This window comes from Pseudophryne corroboree, chromosome 1, assembly GCF_028390025.1.
Source record: "Pseudophryne corroboree isolate aPseCor3 chromosome 1, aPseCor3.hap2, whole genome shotgun sequence".
Lineage (NCBI taxonomy): Eukaryota > Metazoa > Chordata > Amphibia > Anura > Myobatrachidae > Pseudophryne > Pseudophryne corroboree.
This window is the reverse complement of record NC_086444.1, coordinates 1,048,909,632-1,048,935,550: the sequence shown is the minus strand read 5'-3', so window position 1 is coordinate 1,048,935,550 and position 25,919 is coordinate 1,048,909,632. Positions and strand designations below refer to the sequence as shown.

The following is a 25,919-nucleotide window of genomic DNA, read 5'->3' as shown; positions in this document are numbered from 1 at the left end:
ACACAGTTGATGGTATTTAATACCATCAACACACAGAAGTTGTGTGAGATGCAGAATTTGTGTTCCACTCAAGAGAGAGCAGTCTGGAAGGCAAAGGGATATGGCCAGGAGCCCTCAGGGCTCTGGACGGATGGACATGGTAAACCAGTGGCCCCCAGGGCATACCTTCCATGTCTGGCTGAAGCAGCTCACGGGCTGACTCATCTAGGCAAGGAGGGGATGTGCAAATTGGTAAGAGCATACTGGTGCGCCCCAGGATTCTCCTCTCATGCTGGTAAAAGAGCAATGTCATGCCTTACCTGTCTGAGAAAGAATATTGGAAAGGCAATACCTACAGAACCCTCCCATATCCCACCTGCCGGCGGCCCTTTCCAAGTAATACAAATTGACTTCATCCAATTGCCCCCATGTAGAAACTTAAAGTATGTACTTGTCTGTATAGATGTTTTCTCGAATTGGGTCGAAGCTTTTCCAGCAGCTACAAATACCGCCATGTTTACAGCTAAGAAAATTGTGCAGGAATTTGTATGTAGATATGGTATCCCTAGAATAATTGAAAGTGATAGGGGTACCCATTTTACAGGTGATGTCTTTCAAGGAATGTGTAAGTTGATGGGAATTGATAGCAAGCTGCACACTCCGTACCGTCCACAGGCGAGTGCGAAGGTCGAAAGAGTGAACAGCACTATTAAAAATAAATTGAGTAAAGTAATGGCAGAGACAGGATTGACGTGGCCAGAAGCTTTACCCATTGTTTTGTATAGCATCAGAACCACTCCCAGGTCCCCTCTTAATCTGTCTCCTTTTGAAATTCTGTTTGGTCGACAACCGCATGTCATGATTAACCCTCAGGATGATTTGAAATGTAACAATGAAGTAACTGTAAAGTACTTGATTAACATGAGTAAGCAGTTGAGGAGTCAAAATGATAATCTGAAGTTGGTGATTCCTGATTTACCAGATAGTAATTGTCATGACATTGAACCTGGGGATTATGTAATGATACGAAATTTTCTACGCTCAGGTTGTCTTATTGATAGATGGGAAGGACCATACCAGGTCTTATTGACTAGCACCACAGCATTGAAGGTTGCTGAGAGAGAGACTTGGGTCCATTCATCCCACTGCAAGAAGGTTGCTGACCCAGAGAAGTCCCGTGATAAGGAACAGACGGTAGAGGTTGTATCACTGGAGTGTCTGTTCCAGGAGGACTGAGGCGGCACCTGAGCCTTGAAGATCGAAAGCAGTTGTCGACTCCCTTCTCCCTTTTATTGTTTTTCTCCACTTCCCATCCCTTCTCCCTTGATATTTCTTTTTCCCCTTTCTCATTCTTCTCCATTTCCTCCTCAGAGATGGACTTGCCCAAAGAGACTGTGATCCGGATTTTGATGTTAACCATGATGTTGACCAGAGCAGTCTGTTCCGGCGAGAGTACCATAGAGGTCGAGAGAGGTTCTGGAATGGGTTCCGATTATGATGATGGAGGCGTAGTTTTCCAAGATCAACCAATCCAACAAGCAAAGGCGAGTATCAGAAAACGATCCGATAGAAGAAATTGTGATGGATTGTTAGCTGAGGAAAATTGTATCTGTAGGCTCTGTGGTAATCTGGTTGAAGATGGATGCATAAAGCAATGCCAATCTAGTTTTAATATCCATATGGACCGGCATCCATTGAGTGACTATCACTCTCTAGTGGGTAACGTGTTGAACCAAACAGATTGTTGGGTATGCTCTCAAGTACCTCAGGGTCACAGCAAATCAGGGCTAGTACCATTTCCTTTAACGTTAGGGGAAGTACTTGAGCTAAGTGGTGGGAGACCGGTGGACCGGAGGTTTAACATCTCCAGCCCTCCTAGTTTGAAGCTCCACCAATACCATGTGGATAGGTCCCTCTTATGTTTTAACATCTCCAATCCCAGAAAACCGGGAAATTGGGAAGTGTCATGGAGCAACCTTACCATGACCTTTTCACACAGAGCAGATAGAATGCCTACAGATACAGAGCTTGTACGCCACATAGCCAGTAGAGGAAAATCTTTCCGGTATAGGTATACCTTAGGAAATAGAATTACTAAAGTGGGAGAGGTATCACCAGGATACTGTGCACATATCATACAGACTGATACGTGTATTAGACAGATGGAAGAATTAGGGTCAGGAGATTTCACCTGGAAGGTTTGTAACATGGTCATGTCCTTCTCCGTCCCTTATGTTCTCCCCGATGATGCATATTTCATATGCGGGAGAAAGGCGTACAAGTGGCTTGCCCCAAACTCTGAAGGATTGTGTTATATTGGAAAAGTATTGCCTGAAGTGATGACTGTAACACATGACAAAATGAAGGACATACACCGTGGTGCCCAAGCTCCTTATACTCACACTCACTACGAACACCGAGTTAAAAGACAACTGTCAGAAAGGTTAGAGCATCCGGCCTCTGATCTTATCCATGAATCCACCGGGATTCAGGTTCTGGTAGCGTTAGATTTCACTCGTACCGCTCGAGGAGTGATGAATTATAAATACATTTCCGCACTCGCCAATTTGTTAGATAATATCACTGAAATGTATGATGACACGTTTAGATACACTGGAAGAGAACTTCAAGCTTACAAAACAGAACTAGTTCAGCATAGGATGGTTCTTAATTACCTTACAGCAGTAACAGGCGGATATTGTGTTACATTGGCAACACAGTACGGCATAAAGTGTTGCACGTACATCACAAATAGTACCGAGGATCCGGTAGAGGTCATAGACCAAAAGATGGATGATATTCTGCAATTAAAGTGGGAATTTCGTCGGAAACACAATCTCACCCTTGCTGCTGTAGGTAATGAGCTGACTGGTTGGGTGTCATGGTTGAACCCGCGAAATTGGTTCTCCGGTTTGGGAGAGTGGGCTCAAGGAGTCATAATGGATGTTGGAAAGTTTCTCCTGTGTATCTTAGGTGTCGTTATATCTATTGGATTGATATTTAGATGCGGGCAGGCTTTGATGAGGTGTAAACAAAGTACGAAAGTGATGAGCTTGAGGAGTGAGGAAACTGTAATTAACCTGGATTTGATTTATGACCCAATGCTAGAAACCATGACGTAATGATGTAATGAGTATACGGTCCGTCTTTCACCCATTTCTATGTTTTCCTCCGAGGTACAAAGACCCACGTAGACGAAGGACCTGATGAGCCAAGGGGCCGACAACGGAAAGATGGAAAGAAGAAGAGCAGACGACCTGATATACAAGATTTTATGGACAATGCCATGGGTACCCCAGTTTCCCTAGGAACTTTAAAATCACGCTAGCCCAACATTTTTTGTAAATCCATGGACGTTGTTTGCTTTACTCACGATTTATGAGCAAAAGCACAAAGAAGAAGACTGCAATCAAACGACACCAATCAAGACCTCAATCGACGAACGTACATTAACCTGACATAGAATATCATTGCATTTTTCGTAAGTGTTCTTTATCTTCATCTCTGCAACCCTCAGGTAATAACACACATAGTCGATAGGGAATACAGGCACAGATAGCAGCAACCACATACCCCCCCAATTCATGTATCATCAACTAAAATGTGCATCCCCATTGTGTTACAACCACAGCCGAAATGAGCTCGGTAGAGTTTGACAGCCCATCCACAGACCTGTACCACAGGATAAGAAGGAATTCAAATGTATACTTCGCAATACCTCGAAGCTTGATTTACCACACGTACGGCACGATGATACATGACCCCCCCCAAACATGGACTCATACACACATGCTCCTGCTTTCTCACTAGGTCATACTCTCTTCACACCTACTCCATTCTTCCTCCTTTCCCCACCATGGAAATCAATTAACCCCTGACTTACATTTTTCTCCTTAAAAATTTTGTGGCAGTTATTATTGACTGCCAAAGGGTGGACTGTCGAAGTCAGAAAAATGTCTCCATGCACGATGCCATATTTGCACCGCACACTGGTCCGTGCTGCGCATGCGTACGCTCTCCCGTGGAAGCGCATACCCGCAATAGCGTGCACTCGCACGCGCAGTATGCGCATTTACGGTAGAGTTTATGTGATCGTAGCGTGCGACTCATTCGTTACAAAAGTTCACAATTAATGTCGTTTATAGATCATGTTCCCCTCAATAGTTTCTGTAAGTTTGGTTTAGATAGAATGTCCCTGAGCGGAGGAATCCCTCTTTGTATTGTACGAAGGGTCTAACAGGAGTCATACAGCAGTATTTGGTACCCATCGGAAGAGTATTTAATTAGCAATATTCCGGTGTTGGTTTGGAGCGTATTAATCGCTCGTGCGAATAGTTATGAACATAAGAAATTTATGTCCATTTCTATTATTTACCCATACTCAGGTATGCGGCGGGAAACCCAGTTTCCCACCCACCTGAGCCGTTTAAACTCAGCACAGCCCACCTGTATGAATCAACCTATGACCTTTGGTTACAGTACAGGGCCGAATTCCTGTGTCCAATAAACTGAAGGATTGTAGGACCAGGAGATTGCATTGTGTGTGGGGCATAAATAGGCAGGCCGACCACATCCAGCTCTCACTCTCTCATCAACGGTTATCTGCTGATAATCGGGAGCTGGATATCGAGGCGCAGGCGATCATACCCTTTGTGCGTAAGTTCTCTCCGTAATCATTGTCTTTCTGTGAGCCAATTCCTCTCTCTCCCTCTGTGTCTATTTCTCTCTCTCTATTTTCGCTTTTCTCTCGTAACTCCCCTAGACTAAACTTTATAGTATTGTATTGTATTGTGTTAGGCCAGGATAGTATTGTAGTTTATCCCTTAGTTAGGTGTTTGGTTAGGAAGTCTTTGTTATATTGTAGTGTATCATTTGTACTGTGTTACTCTTTTACAAGTATACTAGATATAATACAGATAATAGGCTTCGGAACCCTAAACCAGTATCAGTGTATTTACTATAGTGTTAAGTGTTCACTTGAGCGTCGGTGACGCTCAAACAGCTTTGTAGATAGTCAGGTTACACAAGGTTGCATTTACACCCTGTACTCACATTAAGGTATTCTGTGTGTTTCATCGGTATAAGGTTTAATATCAAGGTATAGTGTTGTGAGCGTCTGCACCGCTGGTGACCTCCTCGTGGTCTCTAGCGTATGCTACGTTACAGCGAATCTTTCCCCTAGACATAACCAATAACGTGTCCTGTGATCACTGGGCCGTGAGCGAACGTGACGCTTGAGCGTCTCGCCTACGGCTGAGCGATCGTTACGCAAATAGCGTATCATTACGGTATTTCTTAAATAAACAGCGTACAGTGTTCTTAGCTTCATAAGGGTTGTTTACACGACAAGGAATTTAGCATTGTCAATGTCTATTGCCTCTAAAAACCTTTTATAAAGGTCTGAATATCAATAAATGTTTGCATTGGGCCTAATCACAACATTTCGGGGGGGAAAGCAGAGAAATGAGAAAAGAGTAGGGAATGGTTGATATGAGAAAGGTTTGGACATATTGTAACAAAGTATTGGTCGTTTAGTGAATTGAGAAGGTCTGAACTGGTCTGGTATTCCTGCTAAAATGGGGATGTTTGTCATAGTGTTTCTAACTTTCTATTAGTATTTTATGTTTAGTGGCCCTTAAATAAATGTTCATATAAAGGTTATTGCAGTCCTTACTGTTAGATGGCTGAGTGCATTGAATTTTAGCCTCTGGTGAAGTCTGTCTCTTGGCTACTTGACAAATATAGAGTTTGAGCACTATATCAATTGCAAATGTAGAGAAAAGAAGGAGATCAGAAAGAATTGTAAAATGAGAATGAATTGACAGTTGTGACAGAAAATGCATGGAAATGATACAGGATTGAATTACCAGGTCTCAGTGTAGAAATGGCATACAGTATTATGCCTGGATTCCAGCAAAGTACCAAAGAGACATAGCAATCATGTAGTCAGTAGAATACTTATGGCTAATTAGGGGATGTGATGTGGAAAGCACTCATAGATAGAATATTTTTGTACTGCAGGACACCCACCACTATACATAACTGTTAACCTTATTACAGCATATGTTATGCCACTGCAAATGCTTATTTTCTCAGACTTCAGAATTCTGATTCATCCGACTTACAGTATAACAGGGTTATTTATTAAAAAAAAAAGTAATATAATTGTTTTATTGAACAAAAGAAAAAGGTCAGGACACTTCAGACTACTGTACGTCATTGTTCTGTGGGTATGAAGGCTTCCGGGTCATTTCTACATATTGAACTTCTAAGATTGCTAATTAGACACAAGAAAAAAAGTGATCTCATGGAGATTGCTACAGTAACTCAGTGTCTCTGAAAGTACAGGAAACAATGGTGAAGTCATCACAGGTTTCTTTATTGTTTGAGAGAGATGACGAAAGGTTAGTAAGACCCAGATCATCTCTGGCACAGTGTTCCTACTGGTAATGCATGACAATAAAGGCTGTATGATAACCCTGGATTTCTGGTTGGGACCAGGAAGCAGAGCGCGGGGGCATACTAAGGATGCAATCGGTGGATCTTGGGTTGTTCTCTAGGCTGCAGTGTGCTGTTGCAAGCCAAATCCAGGTGCCAATGAAGTAGCGATGGTGTCACAGTACCCTAGGCAACAGCACCACTTATACACTCCTAGCTAAGGCACTTGTGGTATTTTAAGCTCTGGCCCCTTCTCAATTTGATGGTCCACAGTATATGGTAAACCACCAATACAGTATACATATTTGAAAAGAGAGCACATTTAAATTGTTAACGTTTGTGGAAGCAGCGAAGGGAAGTATCACAAAAAGGTGTGTGTGTGTGTGTGTGTGTGTGTGTGTGTGTGTGTGTGTGTGTGTGTGTGTGTGTGTGTGTGTGTGTGTTGGGGGTCCATTGTTATTTTTCCTTTCTTAATTTTAATGTCCAAACCTAATCAGATATATCTATCTTAAAAATGTAACATCTGTAATGTTACAGCAAGAAATAAAAAAAATATTTCTGATTAATGAAAAACCATTTAAAATAAAACCTAATCTGAATATGTGATAGAAAATAAGATTTTACTCACCGGTAAATCTATTTCTCGTAGTCCGTAGTGGATGCTGGGGACTCCGTAAGGACCATGGGGAATAGCGGCTCCTCAGGAGACTGGGCACAGCTAAGAAAGATTTAGGACTACCTGGTGTGCACTGGCTCCTCCCACTATGACCCTCCTCCAGACTTCAGTAAGGATACTGTGCCCGGAAGAGCTGACACAATAAGGAAGGATTTTGAATCCCGGGTAAGACTCATACCAGCCACACCAATCACACCGTATAACTCGTGATAATATACCCAGTTAACAGTATGAACACAACAGAGCCTCTCAAAAGATGGCTCAACAATAACCCTTGTAGTTAACAATAACTATATACAAGTATTGCAGACAGTCCGCACTTGGGACGGGCGCCCAGCATCCACTACGGACTACGAGAAATAGATTTACCGGTGAGTAAAATCTTATTTTCTCTGACGTCCTAGTGGATGCTGGGGACTCCGTAAGGACCATGGGGATTATACCAAAGCTCCCAAACGGGCGGGAGAGTGCGGATGACTCTGCAGCACCGAATGAGAGAACTCAAGGTCCTCCTCAGCCAGGGTATCAAATTTGTAGAATTTTGCAAACGTGTTTGCCCCTGACCAAGTAGCAGCTCGGCAAAGTTGTAAAGCCGAGACCCCTCGGGCAGCCGCCCAAGAAGAGCCCACTTTCCTCGTGGAATGGGCTTTTACAGATTTAGGCTGCGGCAGGCCAGCCACAGAATGCGCAAGCTGAATTGTGCTACAAATCCAGCGAGCAATAGTCTGCTTTGAAGCAGGAGCACCCATCTTGTTTGGTGCATACAGGACAAATAGCGAGACAGTCTTCCTGACTCCAGCCATCCTGGAAACATAAATTTTCAAGGCCCTGACTACGTCCAGTAACTTGGAGTCCTCCAAGTCCCTAGTAGCCGCAGGCACCACGATAGGTTGGTTCAAGTGAAAAGCTGATACTACCTTAGGAAGAAACTGGGGACGAGTCCTCAATTCTGTCCTATCCATATGGAAAATCAAATAGGGGCTTTTACATGACAAAGCCGCCAATTCTGACACACGCCTTGCCGAAGCCAAGGCCAAAAGCATGACCACTTTCCACGTGAGATATTTTAAATCCACGGTTTTGAGTGGCTCAAACCAATGTGACTTTAGGAAACCCAACACCACGTTGAGGTCCCACGGTGCCACTGGAGGCACAAAAGGAGGCTGAATATGCAGCACTCCCTTGACAAATGTCTGAACTTCAGGCAGTGAAGCCAGTTCTTTTTGGAAGAAAATCGACAGAGCCGAAATCTGGACCTTAATGGAACCCAGTTTTAGGTCCATAGTCACCCCTGACTGTAGGAAGTGCAGAAATCGACCTAGCTGGAATTCCTCCATTGGGGCCTTCCTGGCCTCACACCACGCAACATATTTTTGCCATATGCGGTGATAATGTTGTACGGTTACATCTTTTCTAGCTTTAATAAGCGTAGGAATGACTTCCTCAGGAATACCCTTTTCTTTTAGGATCCGGTGTTCAACCGCCATGCCGTCAAACGCAGCCGCGGTAAGTCTTGGAACAGACAGGGCCCCTGCAGCAGCAGGTCCTGTCTGAGCGGCAGAGGCCATGGGTCCTCTGAGATTAATTCTTGAAGTTCCGGGTACCAAGACCTTCTTGGCCAATCTGGAACAATGAGAATAGTTCTTACTCCTTTTTTCTTTATTATCCTCAGTACCTTGGGTATAAGAGGAAGAGGAGGGAACACATAAACCGACCGGTACACCCACGGTGTCACTAGAGCTTCCACAGCTATCGCCTGAGGGTCTCTTGACCTGGCGCAATATTTTTCTAGCTTTTTGTTTAAGCGGGACGCCATCATGTCCACCTGTGGCTTTTCCCAATGGTTTACAATCAGTTGGAAGACTTCTGGATGAAGTCCCCACTCTCCCGGGTGGAGGTCGTGCCTGCTGAGGAAGTCTGCTTCCCAGTTGTCCACTCCCGGAATGAACACTGCTGGCAGTGCTAACACGTGATTTTCCGCCCATCGGAGAATCCCTGTGGCTTCTGCCATCGCCGTCCTGCTTCTTGTGCCGCCCTGTCGATTTACATGGGCGACAGCCGTGATGTTGTCTGACTGGATCAGAACCAGCTGGTTTTGAAGCAGGGGCTTTGCTTGACTTAGGGCATTGTAAATGGCCCTCAGTTCCAGAACATTTATGTGTAGGGAAGTCTCCTGACTTGACCAAAGTCCTTGGAAGTTTCTTCCCCGTGTGACTGCACCCCAGCCCCGAAGGCTGGCCTCCGTGGTCACCAGGACCCAGTCCTGTATGCCGAATCTGCGTCCCTCTCTGAGATGAGCACTCTGCAGCCACCACAGCAGAGACACCCTGGTCCTTGGAGACAGGGTTATCAACCGATGCATTTGAAGATGCGATCCGGACCATTGGTCCAACAGGTCCCACTGAAAGGTTCTGGCATGGAACCTGCCGAATGGAATCGCTTCGTAGGAAGCTACCATCTTTCCCAGGACTCGCGTGCAATGATGCACCGACACCTGTTTTGGTTTCAGGAGGCCTTTCACTAGAGACGACAGCTCCTTAGCTTTCTCCTCTGGGAGAAACACTTTTTTCTGGACTGTGTCCAGAATCATCCCCAGGAACAGTAGACGTGTCGCCGGAACCAGCTGAGACTTTGGAATATTCAGAATCCAACCGTGCTGGTGTAGCACCTCCTGAGATAATGCTACGCCGACCAACAACTGCTCTCTGGACCTCGCCCTTATCAGGAGATCGTCCAAGTATGGGATAATTAAAACTCCCCTTTTCCGAAGGAGTATCATCATTTCGGCCATTACCTTGGTAAATACCCTCGGTGCCGTGGACAGGCCGAACGGCAACGTCTGGAATTGGTAATGACAATCCTGTACCACAAATCTGAGGTACTCGTGGTGAGGATGGTAAATGGGGACATGCAGGTAAGCATCCTTGATGTCCAGAGATACCATGTAATCTCCCTCTTCCAGGCTTGCAATAACCGCCCTGAGCGATTCCATCTTGAACTTGAATTTTCTTAAATATGTGTTCAAGGATTTCAAATTTAAAATGGGTCTCACCGAACCGTCCGGTTTCGGTACCACAAACATTGTGGAATAGTAACCCCGTCCTTGTTGAAGTAGGGGCACCTTGACTATCACCTGCTGGGAATACAGCTTGTGAATTGCCTCTAACACAGCCTCCCTTTCTGAAGGAGTCGTTGGTAAGGCAGATTTGAGGAAACGGCGGGGGGGGGATGTCTCGAATTCCAGCCTGTACCCCTGAGATACCACTTGAAGGATCCAGGGATCTACCTGTGAGCGAGCACACTGATTGCTGAAGTTTTTGAGACGGCCCCCCACCGTACCTGGCTCCGCCTGCTGAGCCCCAGCGTCATGCGGCAGACTTAGCAGAAGAAGCGGGGGAGGACTTTTGTTCCTGGGAAGTGGCTGTATGCTGCAGCTTTTTTCCCCTACCTCTGCCTCTGGGCAGAAAGGACGCGCCTCTACCCCGTCTGCTCTTTTGGGGGCGAAAGGACTGCACCTGATAATACGGTGCTCTCTTTGGTTGTGAGGGGACATGTGGCAAAAATGCTGACTTCCCAGCTGTTGCTGTGGACACTAAGTCTGAAAGACCATCCCCGAACAACTCCTCACCCTTATAAGGCAAAACTTTCATGTGCCTTTTAGAATCTGCATCACCTGTCCACTGCCGGGTCCATAACCCTCTCCTGGCACAAATGGACAGTGCACTTATTTTTGATGCCAGCCGGCAAATATCCCTCTGTGCATCTCTTATGTAAAAGACAGCGTCTTTAATATGCTCTACGTTTAGCAATATAGTGTCCCTGTCTAGGGTGTCAATGTTTTCTGACAGGGAGTCTGACCATGCAGCTGCAGCACTGCACATCCATGCTGAGGCAATAGCTGGTCTCAGTATAATACCAGTGTGTGTATATATAGCTTTTTGGAGAGCCTCCTGCTTTCTGTCAGCAGGTTCCTTTAGGTATCCTGGGACGGCAGTGCCACCTTTTTTGATAAGCGCGTAAGTGCTTTATCCACCCTAGGGGGTGTTTCCCAACGTGACCTATCCTCTGGCGGGAAAGGGTACGCCATTAGTAATTTTTTTGAAATTACCAATTTTTTATCGGGGGAAGCCCACGCTAGTTCACACACTTCATTCAATTCTTCAGAAGGGGGAAAAACTACTGGTAGTTTTTTCTCCCCAAACATAATACCCTTTTTTGTGGTACCTGGGGTCACCTCAGAAATGTGTAAAACATTTTTCATTGCCTCAATCATATAACGAGTGGCCCTATTGGACATTACATTAGTCTCTTCGTCGTCGACACTGGTATCAGTATCCGTGTCGACATCTGTGTCTGCCATCTGAGGTAGCGGGCGTTTTAGAGCCCCTGATGACTTTTGAGACGTCTGGGCAGGCACGGGCTGAGAAGCCGGCTGCCCTGCATTTGGCATGTCGTCAAATTTTTTATGTAAGGAGTCGACACTTTCGCGTAATTCCTTCCACAAGTCCATCCACTCCGGTGTCTGCCCCGCAGGGGGTGACAACACATTTATAGGCACCTGCTCCTCCTCCACATAAGTCTCCTCATCAAACATGTCGACACAGCCGTACCGACACACCACACACACACAGGGAATGCTCTGACAGAAGACAGGACCCCACAAAGCCCTTTGGGGAGACAGAGAGAGAGTATGCCACTACACACCAGAGCGCTATATAAATCAGGGATTAACTAAATTATATCCCCTTATAGCTGCTATATGTATATTGCGCCTAAATTTAGTGCCCCCCCTCTCTTTTTTACCCTTTTCTGTAGTGTAGACTGCAGGGGAGAGCCAGGGAGCTTCCTTCCAGCGGAGCTGTGAGGGAGAAATGGCGCCAGTGTGCTGAGGGAGATAGCTCCGCCCCTTTTTCGGCTGACTTTTCTCCCGCTTTTTTATGGATTCTGGCAGGGGTATTTATCACATATATAGCCTCTGGGGCTATATATTGTGATATATTTGCCAGCCAAGGTGTATTTATTGCTTCTCAGGGCGCCCCCCCCCAGCGCCCTGCACCCTCAGTGACCGGAGTGTGAAGTGTGTATGAGGAGCAATGGCGCACAGCTGCAGTGCTGTGCGCTACCTTGGTGAAGACTGATGTCTTCTGCCGCCGATTTTCCGGATTCTGCTTGCTTCTGGCTCCGTAAGGGGGCCGGCGGCGCGGCTCCGGGACCGAACACCAATGGCCGGTTCCATGCGGTCGATCCCTCTGGAGCTAATGGTGTCCAGTAGCCTAAGAAGCCCAAGCTACCACCAGTTAGGTAGGTTCGCTTCTTCTCCCCTTAGTCCCTCGCTGCAGTGAGTCTGTTGCCAGCAGATCTCACTGTAAAATAAAAAACCTAAAATATACTTTCTCTCTAGGAGCTCAGGAGAGCCCCTAGTGTGCATCCAGCTCAGCCGGGCACAGGATTCCAACAGAGGTCTGGAGGAGGGTCATAGTGGGAGGAGCCAGTGCACACCAGGTAGTCCTAAATCTTTCTTAGCTGTGCCCAGTCTCCTGCGGAGCTGCTATTCACCATGGTCCTTACGGAGTCCCCAGCATCCACTAGGACGTCAGAGAAATGTGTGATTGATTTTAATTGTTTGCATTTGGGGGTTTTTAAGCAGATATCAAGATGTGACCCCATTAATTTGCATGTTTTATAGCACTAGATTAGGAATCTCATGGGAAAGTCCACATTGGCATCATTAAGGAGATTTTGCTTTTTTGCCCCCAAACACCTCAAGTTGAGCTTTATGAAGCCAAATTTCACTCTATGAAATGCTTCATGTGTATAAATTAAATAGACGTATTCTACGAGGAATTAAATGTATTATTCACTTTTATGTTGACAGTAGAGATTAGTAAAATTACAGCAAACCTTCAAACAAATTGAGTTTTTTAGTGAAACAGAACATTTCTCTAACGTCCTAGTGGATGCTGGGGACTCCGTCAGGACCATGGGGATTAGCGGCTCCGCAGGAGACAGGGCACAAAAATAAAGCTTTAGGATCAGGTGGTGTGCACTGGCTCCTCCCCCCATGACCCTCCTCCAAGCCTCAGTTAGGTTTTTGTGCCCGTCCGAGCAGGGTGCAATCTAGGTGGCTCTCCTAAAGAGCTGCTTAGAAAAAGTTTTTAGGTTTTTTATTTTCAGTGAGTCCTGCTGACAACAGGCTCACTGCAACGAGGGACTTAGGGGAGAAGAAGTGAACTCACCTGCGTGCAGGATGGATTGGCTTCTTAGGCTACTGGACACCATTAGCTCCAGAGGGATCGAACACAGGCCCAGCCATGGAGTCCGGTCCCGGAGCCGCGCCGCCGACCCCCTTACAGATGCCGAAAAGCGAAGAGGTCCAGAAACCGGCGGCAGAAGACTTTTCAGTCTTCATGAGGTAGCGCACAGCACTGCAGCTGTGCGCCATTGTTGTCACACACTTCACACCAGCGGTCACGGAGGGTGCAGGGCGCTGCAGGGGGCGCCCTGGGCAGCAATGAGAATACCTTATTCTGGCTAAAAAATACATCACATATAGCCCTTGGGGCTATATGGATGTATTTAACCCCTGCCAGGTCTCACAAACTCCGGAGAAGAGCCCGCCGAAATAGGGGGCGGGGCCTATCTCCTCAGCACACAGCGCCATTTTCCTGCTCAGCTCCGCTGCGAGGAAGGCTCCCAGGACTCTCCCCTGCACTGCACTACAGAAACAGGGTAAAAAAGAGAGGGGGGGGGCACTTTTTTTGGCGTTTTTTGATATATATTAAGCTGCTATAAGGGAGACAACACTTCTATAGGGTTGTTCCTATATATTTATAGCGCTTGGGTGTGTGCTGGCAAACTCTCCCTCTGTCTCCCCAAAGGGCTAGTGGGGTCCTGTCTTCGATAAGAGCATTCCCTGTGTGTCTGCTGTGTGTCGGTACGTGTGTGTCGACATGTATGAGGACGATGTTGGTGTGGAGGCGGAGCAATTGCCGGTAATGGTGATGTCACCCCCTAGGGAGTCGACACCGGAATGGATGGCTTTATTTATGGAATTACGTGATAATGTCAGCACATTACAAAAATCAGTTGACGAAATGAGACGGCCGGAAAACCAGTTAGTACCTGTACAGGCGTCTCAGACACCGTCAGGGGCTGTAAAACGCCCTTTACCTCAGTCGGTCGACACAGACCCAGACACGGACACCGAATCTAGTGTCGACGGTGAAGAAACAAACGTATTTTCCAGTAGGGCCACACGTTATATGATCACGGCAATGAAGGAGGCTTTACATATCTCTGATACTGCATGTACCACAAAAAGGGGTATTATGTGGGGTCTGAAAAAACTACCTGTAGTTTTTCCTGAATCAGACGAATTGAATGAAGTGTGTGATGAAGCGTGGGTTAACCCCGATAGAAAACTGCTAATTTCAAAGAAGTTATTGGCATTATATCCTTTCCCGCCAGAGGTTAGGGCGCGCTGGGAAACACCCCCTAGGGTGGATAAGGCGCTCACACGCTTATCAAAACAAGTGGCGTTACCGTCTCCTGAAACGGCCGCCCTCAAGGATCCAGCAGATAGGAGGCTGGAAACTACCCTGAAAAGTATATACACTCATACAGGTGTTATACTGCGACCAGCCATCGCCTCTGCATGGATGTGCAGTGCTGGGGTGGTTTGGTCGGATTCCCTGACTGAAAATATTGATACCCTGGATAGGGACAGTATTTTACTGACTATAGAGCATTTAAAGGATGCATTTCTATATATGCGAGATGCACAGAGGGATATTTGCACTCTGGCATCGAGAGTAAGTGCGATGTCCATATCTGCCAGAAGAAGTTTATGGACGCGACAATGGTCAGGTGATGCGGATTCCAAACGGCATATGGAAGTATTGCCGTATAAGGGGGAGGAATTATTTGGGGTCGGTCTATCGGATTTGGTGGCCACGGCAACAGCCGGGAAATCCACCTTTTTACCTCAGGTCCCCTCCCAACAGAAAAAGACACCGTCTTTTCAGCCGCAGTCCTTTCGTTCCTATAGGAACAAGCGGGCGAAAGGACAGTCATATTTGCCCCGAGGCAAAGGAAAGGGTAAGAGAGTGCACCAAGCAGCTTCTTCCCAGGAGCAGAAGCCCCCCCCCGGCTTCTGCAAAGCCCTCAGCATGACGTTGGGGCTTTACAAGCGGACTCAGGGGCGGTGGGGGGTCGACTCAAGAATTTCAGCGCACAGTGGGCTCACTCACAGGTGGACCCCTGGATCCTGCAGATAATATCTCAGGGTTACAGGTTGGAATTCGAGAAGTCTCCCCCTCGCCGGTTCCTAAAGTCTGCTCTGCCAACGTCTCCCTCAGACAGGGCGACGGTATTGGAAGCCATTCACAAGCTGTATTCTCAGCAGGTGATAGTCAAGGTACCCCTCCTACAACAGGGAAAGGGGTATTATTCCACACTATTTGTGGTACCGAAGCCGGACGGCTCGGTAAGACCTATTCTAAATCTGAAATCTTTGAACCTGTACATACAAAAATTCAAGTTCAAGATGGAGTCACTCAGAGCAGTGATAGCGAATCTGGAAGAAGGGGACTTTATGGTGTCCCTGGACATCAAGGATGCTTACCTGCATGTCCCAATTTGCCCTTCACATCAAGGGTACCTCAGGTTCGTGGTGCAAAACTGTCATTATCAGTTTCAGACGCTGCCGTTTGGATTGTCCACGGCACCTCGGGTCTTTACCAAGGTAATGGCCGAAATGATGTTTCTTCTACGAAGAAAAGGCGTATTAATTATCCCTTACTTGGACGATCTCCTGATAAGGGCAAGGTCCAGGGAACAGCTGGGGGACGTAGTAGCACTAACCCAAATAGTGCTGCAACAGCACGGGTGGATTCTGAATTTTCCAAAATCTCAATTGACCCCGACGACACGTCTGCTGTTCCTGGGAATGATTCTGGACACGGTTCAGAAAAAGGTGTTTTCTTCCGGAGGAGAAAGCCAAGGAGTTATCCGAACTTGTCAGGAACCTCCTAAAACCAGGGAAAGTGTCTGTGCATCAATGCACAAGAGTCCTGGGAAAGATGGTGGCTTCTTACGAAGCGATTCCATTCGGCAGATTCCACGCACGAACTTTTCAGTGGGATCTGCTGGACAAATGGTCCGGATCGCATCTGCAGATGCATCAGCGGATAACCTTGTCGCCACGGACAAGGGTGTCTCTTCTGTGGTGGTTGCAGAGTGCTCATCTGTTAGAGGGCCGCAGATTCGGCATACAGGACTGGGTCCTGGTGACCACGGATGCCAGTCTGAGAGGCTGGGGAGCGGTCACACAGGGAAGAAACTTCCAGGGAGTATGGTCAAACCTGGAGATGTCTCTTCACATAAATATACTGGAGCTAAGAGCGATTTACAGTGCTCTAAGCCTGGCAAAACCCCTGCTTCAGGGTCAGCCGGTGTTGATCCAGTCGGACAACATCACGGCAGTCGCCCACGTAAACAGACAGGGCGGCACAAGAAGCAGGAGAGCAATGGCAGAAGCTGCAAGGATTCTTCGCTGGGCGGAAGATCATGTGATAGCACTGTCAGCAGTGTTCATTCCGGGAGTGGACAACTGGGAAGCAGACTTCCTCAGCAGACACGATCTACGCCCGGGAGAGTGGGGACTTCATCCAGAAGTCTTCCACATGATTGTGAACCGTTGGGAAAAACCAAAGGTGGACATGATGGCGTCTCGCCTCAACAAAAAACTGGACAGGTATTGCGCCAGGTCAAGAGACCCTCAGGCAATAGCTGTGGACGCTCTGGTAACGCCGTGGGTGTTCCAGTCAGTGTATGTGTTTCCTCCTCTGCCTCTCATACCAAAAGTACTGAGAATTATACGGCAAAGGGGAGTAAGAACGATACTCGTGGCTCCGGATTGGCCAAGAAGAACTTGGTACCCGGAACTTCAGGAGATGCTCACGGAAGATCCGTGGCCTCTACCTCTAAGACGGGACCTGCTTCAGCAGGGACCGTGTCTATTCCAAGACTTACCGCGGCTGCGTTTGACGGCATGGCGGTTGAACGCCGAATTCTAAGGGAAAAAGGCATTCCGGAAGAGGTCATTCCTACACTGGTAAAAGCCAGGAAGGAGGTGACTGCACAACATTATCACCGCATTTGGAGAAAATATGTTGCGTGGTGTGAGGCCAGGAAGGCCCCCACGGAGGAATTTCAATTGGGTCGATTCCTACATTTCCTGCAAACAGGATTGTCTATGGGCCTCAAGTTGGGGTCCATTAAGGTTCAAATTTCGGCCCTGTCGATTTTCTTCCAGAAAGAATTGGCTTCAGTTCCTGAAGTCCAGACTTTTGTAAAAGGAGTACTACATATACAGCCCCCGGTTGTGCCCCCAGTGGCTCCGTGGGACCTTAATGTAGTTTTGGATTTTCTCAAATCCCATTGGTTTGAGCCACTCAAATCGGCGGATTTGAATTATCTTACATGGAAAGTAACCATGCTACTGGCCCTGGCTTCAGCCAGGAGAGTGTCAGAATTGGCGGCTTTATCGTATAAAAGCCCATATCTGATTTTCCATTCGGACAGGGCAGAACTGCGGACGCGTCCTCATTTTCTGCCTAAGGTGGTGTCAGCGTTTCACCTGAACCAGCCTATTGTGGTGCCTGCGGCTACTAGCGATTTGGAGGATTCCAAGTTGCTGGACGTTGTCAGGGCATTGAAAATATATATTTCAAGGACGGCTGGAGTCAGAAAATCTGACTCGCTGTTTATACTGTATGCACCCAACAAGCTGGGTGCTCCTGCTTCTAAGCAGACGATTGCTCGTTGGATTTGTAGCACAATTCAACTTGCACATTCTGTGGCAGGCCTGCCACAGCCTAAATCTGTCAAGGCCCATTCCACAAGGAAGGTGGGCTCATCCTGGGCGGCTGCCCGAGGGGTCTCGGCATTACAACTCTGCCGAGCAGCTACGTGGTCGGGGGAGAACGCGTTTGTAAAATTCTACAAATTTGATACCCTGGCTAAAGAGGACCTGGAGTTCTCTCATTCGGTGCTGCAGAGTCATCCGCACTCTCCCGCCCGTTTGGGAGCTTTGGTATAATCCCCATGGTCCTGACGGAGTCCCCAGCATCCACTAGGACGTTAGAGAAAATAAGATTTTACTTACCGATAAATCTATTTCTCGTAGTCCGTAGTGGATGCTGGGCGCCCATCCCAAGTGCGGATTGTCTGCAATACTTGTACATAGTTATTGTTACAAAGAAATCGGGTTGTTATTGTTGTGAGCCGTCTGTTCAGAGGCTCCTACGTTGTCATACTGTTAACTGGGTTCAGATCACAAGTTGTACGGTGTGATTGGTGTGGCTGGTATGAGTCTTTCCCGGGATTCAAAATCCTTCCTTATTGTGTACGCTCGTCCGGGCACAGTATCCTAACTGAGGCTTGGAGGAGGGTCATGGGGGGAGGAGCCAGTGCACACCACCTGATCCTAAAGCTTTATTTTTGTGCCCTGTCTCCTGCGGAGCCGCTAATCCCCATGGTCCTGACGGAGTCCCCAGCATCCACTACGGACTACGAGAAATAGATTTATCGGTAAGTAAAATCTTATTTTCTAGTGCTGTTCTGCATGGGCAACATCATATAAAAGGGAGAAAATATCCAGTGCTTCCCCCAAATCCTTAACCAGTGTGGCTACCCTTCCAACAGTAAAATTCAATCCCAGGTGGGTCAGTGCTATGCCTCAAAGACTAACCACCATGAACTGAAAGTTTGCAGCACTTCCTGACTACCCTGTGTTGTGGGGCTAGGGTAATAATAAAAAAAAGTGTGACCCCTGGAGTTGCCATGCCAGTTATCCCATCATAAACATTTTAAATAAAGTTTATTTAAATAAATGACTCACCAAACTTTACTTCATAAATGTATCTTTTGTTTTTCATCATCAATCAAGTGGGAAATACAATGCTATTTTTATATTCTAGATATATGACAGTCCAAATGGGGAAATAAAAATAACATCAAATTAATTAAAAAATTCATCCAATCACACACTAGCACTGATCACAGCTGTGACTTCTCGGGCTTACCTTCACAGGGGCGGGTCCATTGATGTCACAGCAATATGCAGCTTTTTGGCCTGTATCAGACACCATCCTAAACATATGGAAAATACATGTAATGGAGTAAAGAGTTAATAGTTTACTTTTTACCAGAGCTGAAGTGAGATGTCAGGTTTACACTGAGCAGTGTATTTTACCTTCATGGTTCATATCTGGGAAAGGAGAGTTATGGTAGACTTACCATGGTTAACTCTCTTTATGAGAGGTACACTGGGTTCCACAGGGAAAACATTGGGTGTAGAGTGGATCTTGATCCAGAGGCACCAACAGGCTAAAGCTTTAGGCTGTCCCAGGATGCATTGGGGCCTCCTCTGTAACCCCACCTCCAGGCACTGTGAGCTCAGTTTCGTTAACCAATACAATGTAGGACCAGGTAAGAGAGAAGGCAGATGTTAGTCACGTAGAACCACATTCTCATGACAGGAGAAGGTACCAGCAGCTAATGGCATACAAACCCATAGAAGCTAGGTGCGTCAGGGTGGGCGCCCTGTGAAACCCAGTGTACCTCGCAGAAAGAGAGTTAACCATGGTATCTCTACCTTAACTCTCCTTTTCTGCAGCAGGGTACACTGTGTTCCACAGGGAAAACATTGGGTGATGTCCTAAAGCAGTTCCTCAAGGGAGGACGCGCCTTAGCGGGTATGAGAACCCTGCGTCCAAAGGAAGCATCCTGGGAGGAGGAAGTATCAAAGGCATAGAACCTAATGAATGTGTTCACTGAGAACCACGTAGCTGCCTTGCACATTTGAGCTACGGATGCGCCACGGCGGGCCGCCCAAGAAGGTCCAACAGACCAAGTAGAATGGGATTTAATAGCAGCAGGAGCTGGGAGTCCAGCCTGCACATAAACTTGTGCAATCTCATTCTAATCCATCTGGCCAAGGTTTTCTTTCTCAGGCCAGCCACGTTTGTGGAAACCAAACAGTACAAAAAGGGTATCTGACCTCCTGATAGAGGCAGTACTCTCCACATATATACAGAGAGCCCTTACCACATCCAAAGACCGTTCTTTGGGGGACAAGTCAGAAGAGATAAAGGCCGGAACCACAATCTCTTGGTTAAGGTGAAAAGATGACACCACTTTAGGCAAGAAACCTGGGCAAGTTCTCAGAACTACCCGGTCACGATGGAATATTAGAAAGGGTGGATGACAGGACAAAGCGCCTAAGTCCGATACCCTTCTAGCAGAGGCAATAGCCAGTAGAAACAGGACCTTGGCTGTAAGCCATTTAAGGTCCACTGATTCAAGAGTGTCACGATCCGGGTATCTGGACGCCATTTCTTACCCATCAGATGCCTCCTAAGGCTGGCTCAGCGCTCCAGGACCGGATCCCATCTGTTATCCTGATGTGTACATTCCTGTATCCTCTCCTGTCACTCTGGGACGCTGTCACAGTAAACGCCATATTACACCTGGCATGGCGTCTCCCGCGGCCTCCGCCGCCGTCCCTGAACTTCTGCATGCAGAGTGTCTGAGTGGCGATTACGTCAGCCGCGGCCTCCGCTGTGTCCGCGTGGTTGGATGTGCATCTGTCAGCCTGGCGCCTCCTTGTCCGGTGGCCGGCGCCGCCATTACTGTTTTCATTACCACATGGATTACAAACCAAACTTCCCTCCAAGTGTCTGCATGGGCGCAGCCATCTTGGATTCTGTCAGCTGATCATTTCCACCAATCTGTTCTCAGTATTGATAATCTGCATAATTGCCTAGCCAATCCCTTCCTTGCTGCAGGTATAAATACACTGTGCCTGAGCAAGGAAGGCGTCAGTGCTTTGGTTGTCAAACCTAGTTCCTGTTTGTCTCTCTCCTGTGATTGTCTTCCAGGTTCCAGCTCCTGTCTCAAGACTTCCACCATAGAGACCCGCACCAGCATTCCACCTGCGGTGTAGCCTGACTCTCCAATCCATTGTGGATTCATCTGTTTCCAGCTACAACATTACCTGCTTCCAGCTCAGCTTCCAGCAGAGTACAGCTTCCCTTAAAGGGCCGGTGTCCTTTCTACACTTTACCACTCTCCACCGGTATTATTATTTCTCCGCTCTCAAGTTCTACATTTCAGTTCATATTTCATCGCTCCCAAGTTCATTTATTATTTAACTGGTTCCAGCCAGTATCCACTCCGTGCTAACAACAGTCTGGTTCCAGCCAGTATCCACAGCAGCTGTTTTATCTTCAGCAACCCAGCTTTTCCTGGAACACCAGCTGGCACAATCCTGGGTTATCTCCATTGCTACAGTCGGGCCTGGTAAGGACTTTCCATCTAGAAGATCATAAGAACTATCTCACACTACCAGTGCCCTGTGGCTCCTGCCATCCTGTAGTACCCAGGAACTGTATTTATTCTTTGCTGACTTTTACGTTTTCTTTTACTGCTGCTGTGTTGCGGAGTTGTCATAATAAACATCATTGACTTTTATCCAAGTTGTCGTGGTCACGCCTTCGGGCAGTTATTATTCATGTTACTTACATGTCCAGGGGTCTGATACAACCTAAAGAACAAAGTTGTGGATCTGCGCCAGCTTTACAATTAAGTGTTTGAGATTGTACGAAAAAATGAATTTATGTACCAAAATACTGACTATTATTTTACATTGTAAATAGTACTAAACTTTGGCGGTGCTCCCATGGATTTTGTAGTTAACCTACAGACAACAAACAAGAGAAAGACAAAATAACCTTGTGTGGAAGCACTCATTAATTGGATATAGAAAAGAATGTGAAAGGAGTATATGGTTGAGGAGGTGACCCCTTAGAGTCCTACCTAACTAGCTACGCGACCCCCGGCCTTAGATTAAAACGTAACTGCTCGGAGGAGTCTACCTTCAAGTCCAAAAGCCTTGAACTTTCTGAGAGACTAAAAGATAGGGGTTATAGCAATCGCTTAATCAAAAAATCAAGATCTGAAGTTGAAAAAGTGTCACGTGACTCATTGGTATTTCAAGAAAAAAAGTCCAAGGATGATAAATCTACACTGAGATTCATAGGTGATTTTTGCAACCACTGGAAAGAAGCCAGAAGAATCTTACAATCCCATTGGCATATTTTGAAAATGGACGAAGACCTTGCCAAACACATTGGAGATAACGTTAGCATGAGTTGGCGAAGGGCACCCAATCTAAAAGATAAATTGGTCAGAAGTCACTTCTCATATCCATCAAAGTCTAAAACAACCCTAAAGGGCAGCTACCCATGTGGTGACTGCCGAGCGTGTCCACATGTTAAGAATCAAACGAACATAACAGATAAATTTAATCAAGTGATCAAGATTGATGAGTTTTTCAACTGCAAAACAGTAAATGTCATTTACTGCATTACATGCCCATGTAAACTCAAATATGTGGGCATGACATCTCGTATGCTTAAGGTGAGAACTTTAGAACATATAGGGAATGTACGAAATGCAAAATCGGACACAGCTAGATTCAGGAAACTCACTACTGTTGCAAGGCATTTTCTTCACCATCACAACAGTAAGACTGATGACCTTAGTGTCTTTTGCTTGGAACATGTTAAATTGGGACTAAGAGGAGGTGATATCAATGAAGCTCTACAAAAGAAAGAATCAGAATGGATCTTCCGACTGGACACCCTCATGCCTAAGGGCCTCAACGAATACATCAACTACAGTGTCTTTCTCTAATTCTAAATAACAGGGCACAATTCACCCTGTACAAACCTCTCAACTTCTCTCCCTCACATTCCACTATCTTTGTCTCTTCCTTCTTTCTTCCTTTCTTTCTTCCCTCACTTCACCAATCATAGACCTTCAGCTATTTAGACATTTCATTTTCCCTTGTTTTTCTCCTTTCTCCTTTCTCTCTTCTCTCTTTTTCTCTTCATTCTTCTTACTGTCTCTCCCTTGTAATTTTCTCCTCCTCTTTCCTTTCTCCTGTTTTCCTTTCCCCCTCTTCCACCTTTTCTCCCTTTCTATCGTCCCTCCAATATTCCCCCCCCCTCCCCCCCCTTTTTTCACCACAATCCCCCAACCCCTTCCTCCCCTCTTCCCCACGCTTATTTCCTTCCTTTACATCCCTTTCCTCTCTTTCCCCCTCTTCTCCCCCCCCCCCCTTTTCCCTCTCTCACTCCAGGTTTCCGCAGCACAGAGTCACCTTCCTTAGCTATCACCCATGGTACGTCCTTTCATCACCCACAATATAATCATCATCCCCTAATTCTCATAAAATGTTTCCTCCCTCTTTCTTTCCCCTTTTTTTCTCTTTTTTCCAACATCCATTCTTTTGCAACCAATCATCTCTCACCCAAATCACTCTCTCTTTCTTCTTCTTCTTTTTCTTTCTCTTTTTCACACCAATCTCCATTTTACTCAAATTTACTTCATCTCATTTTCATTTCTCTTCCTTTCCTCCTCATCTTCCACACTCACAAAAAATATTTCCTTCCCCAGACAGCCACACATTCACCTCCCTACCTTACACCACAACACCCTTTCACTTCACTCTGGCACCCCCCCACATCCATTTCCCCTCTCCCTCTCTCTCCCTGCCACCCCACCCTAATCTCCAACCAATCATTATTTTTCCCTTCCTCACAACCACACCTATACCCTTCACTCCTCATCATCTACAAAATCTGCACTTCACCAACGGTCACACAACTGAGCATCACTCCTACCACTTTATTTTCACAACTTTATTTTCACAAATCTATATAACTTTCACAATATTATATATTTTTACCATCATCATTATCATACATCAATTCCCACTAATTCATAAATCCCAATACTGTCAAAGGTCCAGAACAAAATCATACACTCAATCTCATATCCATATACATTTTTATTTTTATTTTTATTATTTATTTTTTATTTTTATTTTTATTTTTATATTTATATTTATTTTTATATTTATTTTTTTATTTATACATTCATATACATTCAATTCTTCATTTTATATTTATATTTATTTTCATTATCATTCTAATCATATGTTTATATCAATATATGATTTTCTCAGTCAATCATTCATATTTAATTTAGATTCCAAGTTTACCTCTATTCTTATTCCTAATTTCATTTTATCTTTCTCATTCCAATTGCTCAGGACACCTAATATACTGGCATGTCCGCAATACCACATTCTTTCCTTATATTGCTAGTGAATCCATTCATTATTTATTCATTATCTATTCATCATCTTTATTAAACAAATTTCTGTTATCAATCCCGTTAATGATTCCAGTCCAGCTGAGCAACATTTACTGATCATCAATTCCCAAGCAGTCTATTGGTCCGCATATTCAACATAAAGGAAACCAGGGCTACGGACCACACAGGGCTTCTGTGAACAAGCCTGTTCCACAGGTGAAACGTACGTCAGAACAAGGACGTCCAGACAGTGACGTCTCTGCGGCTTCGCCCTCTCCGGAACGGGCGGCCGCACGGTCTCAGACCTCGGAGCACGGTCAGCTTCGTTTAGCAGGTTACACCGATCGGCTGCCGGGACACTCACATCTCCGGAAGCGGTAACTGTATATGCTACATTTGTACTTCAGTAGCGCTACAGACTTTCAATTTGGTCTAATTACTCTAATGCCTGCTCCATATGTACTGTATATGCTACATCTGTACTTCAGTAGCGCTAAAGACCTTTAATTTGGGTCTAATTACTCTAAATGCCTGCTCCACATGTATATTTAGGAATGAACCTATTAATTTCTAATTAAGGAATAACATTGTAAGCACATGGAAAAATAAGACTTTCATTTATACCTTCTAATTTTTTCCATCTTTTTCAATTCTTTTTCATTATTATTTTTTAATTTTTTTCATTTTTTACGTATTTTTTCATAAGGATTTAAATTGTAAGTTGCCAATACCAACATTGCAATCATTATTCCCACATGGGGACAAAGGCAACAATTTTTGCTGTTCGCATTTAATGTTTGCCACTTTGTATTTATTTCAGCAAGCTTACAGGATGCAAAACTCACACAGGAGGTAGAAATTTTATTAACCGTGTCAGTATTAAAAAAGGACACTTATACCTTTATGTTGTGGGACTTGACAAATCCAGTACCCACGGTTACCACCAATTAGGAATTGCATGATCATTTGTAATTATCTCTAATTAGAGAAAAGAGAATGTTTGTCATCAAGTTTGTGCAACCCAATCAAAGTTCATTGCCTATTTACAGTGGACACTCTCAAAGTGGCAACCCCCAACCCTTCAGGTTTCAATTTATTTATTTATTTATTTATCCACAGTCATTAAGCAATTATCACACCAGTCCTATTGATTGGAACTCCTTAGTGGATTATTTAATTTTCAAAGTAACCCAACAAATACTTAAATTCCTGATACAATTGGCCCACGGCCATACTATCCTGAATGCGCCCGATCACGTCCGATCTTGGAAGCTAAGCAGGTTTGGCCTGGTCAGTACGTGGATGGGAGACCTCCAGGGAATACTAGGTGCTGTGGGCCTTTTTCCTATCAGGAAAATCCTATCTTATCCTCTCTTCTTGTTTTCTCAAAGCTTACTAGATATTCCGATTGGTCTGTGACCCATATATACTGTTTCTTTCAAATAATTATACCATAATTATATCTACATCTACATTTTCACCTGTTATATCTAGAACCATATTTGGTACAACGGCAATCTAGATAAAATCAATTGTTATACTATTATTCACTTTTTGTTCACCCAAGCGAATTTTAATAAGATAATCAATAAAAGCTAAT

General features: G+C 45.5%; 1 long non-coding RNA gene and 1 pseudogene across 2 annotated transcripts in view; one reads left to right on the top strand and one right to left on the bottom strand.

The window, feature by feature from the left end:
• The window catches only part of LOC134987365 (uncharacterized), a 96,609-nt gene that overhangs the window by 52,988 nt on the left and 17,702 nt on the right, over positions 1-25,919 (bottom strand). For both annotated transcript variants that reach the window (XR_010193076.1, XR_010193124.1), the window contains 2 exons: positions 19,180-19,246; positions 18,996-19,070 (listed from right to left, as the gene is read on the bottom strand). This is a non-coding gene — a long non-coding RNA (uncharacterized LOC134987365). The remainder of the gene's footprint in view (positions 1-18,995; positions 19,071-19,179; positions 19,247-25,919) is intronic.
• LOC134953711 (5S ribosomal RNA) lies at positions 25,541-25,658 on the top strand (annotated as a pseudogene).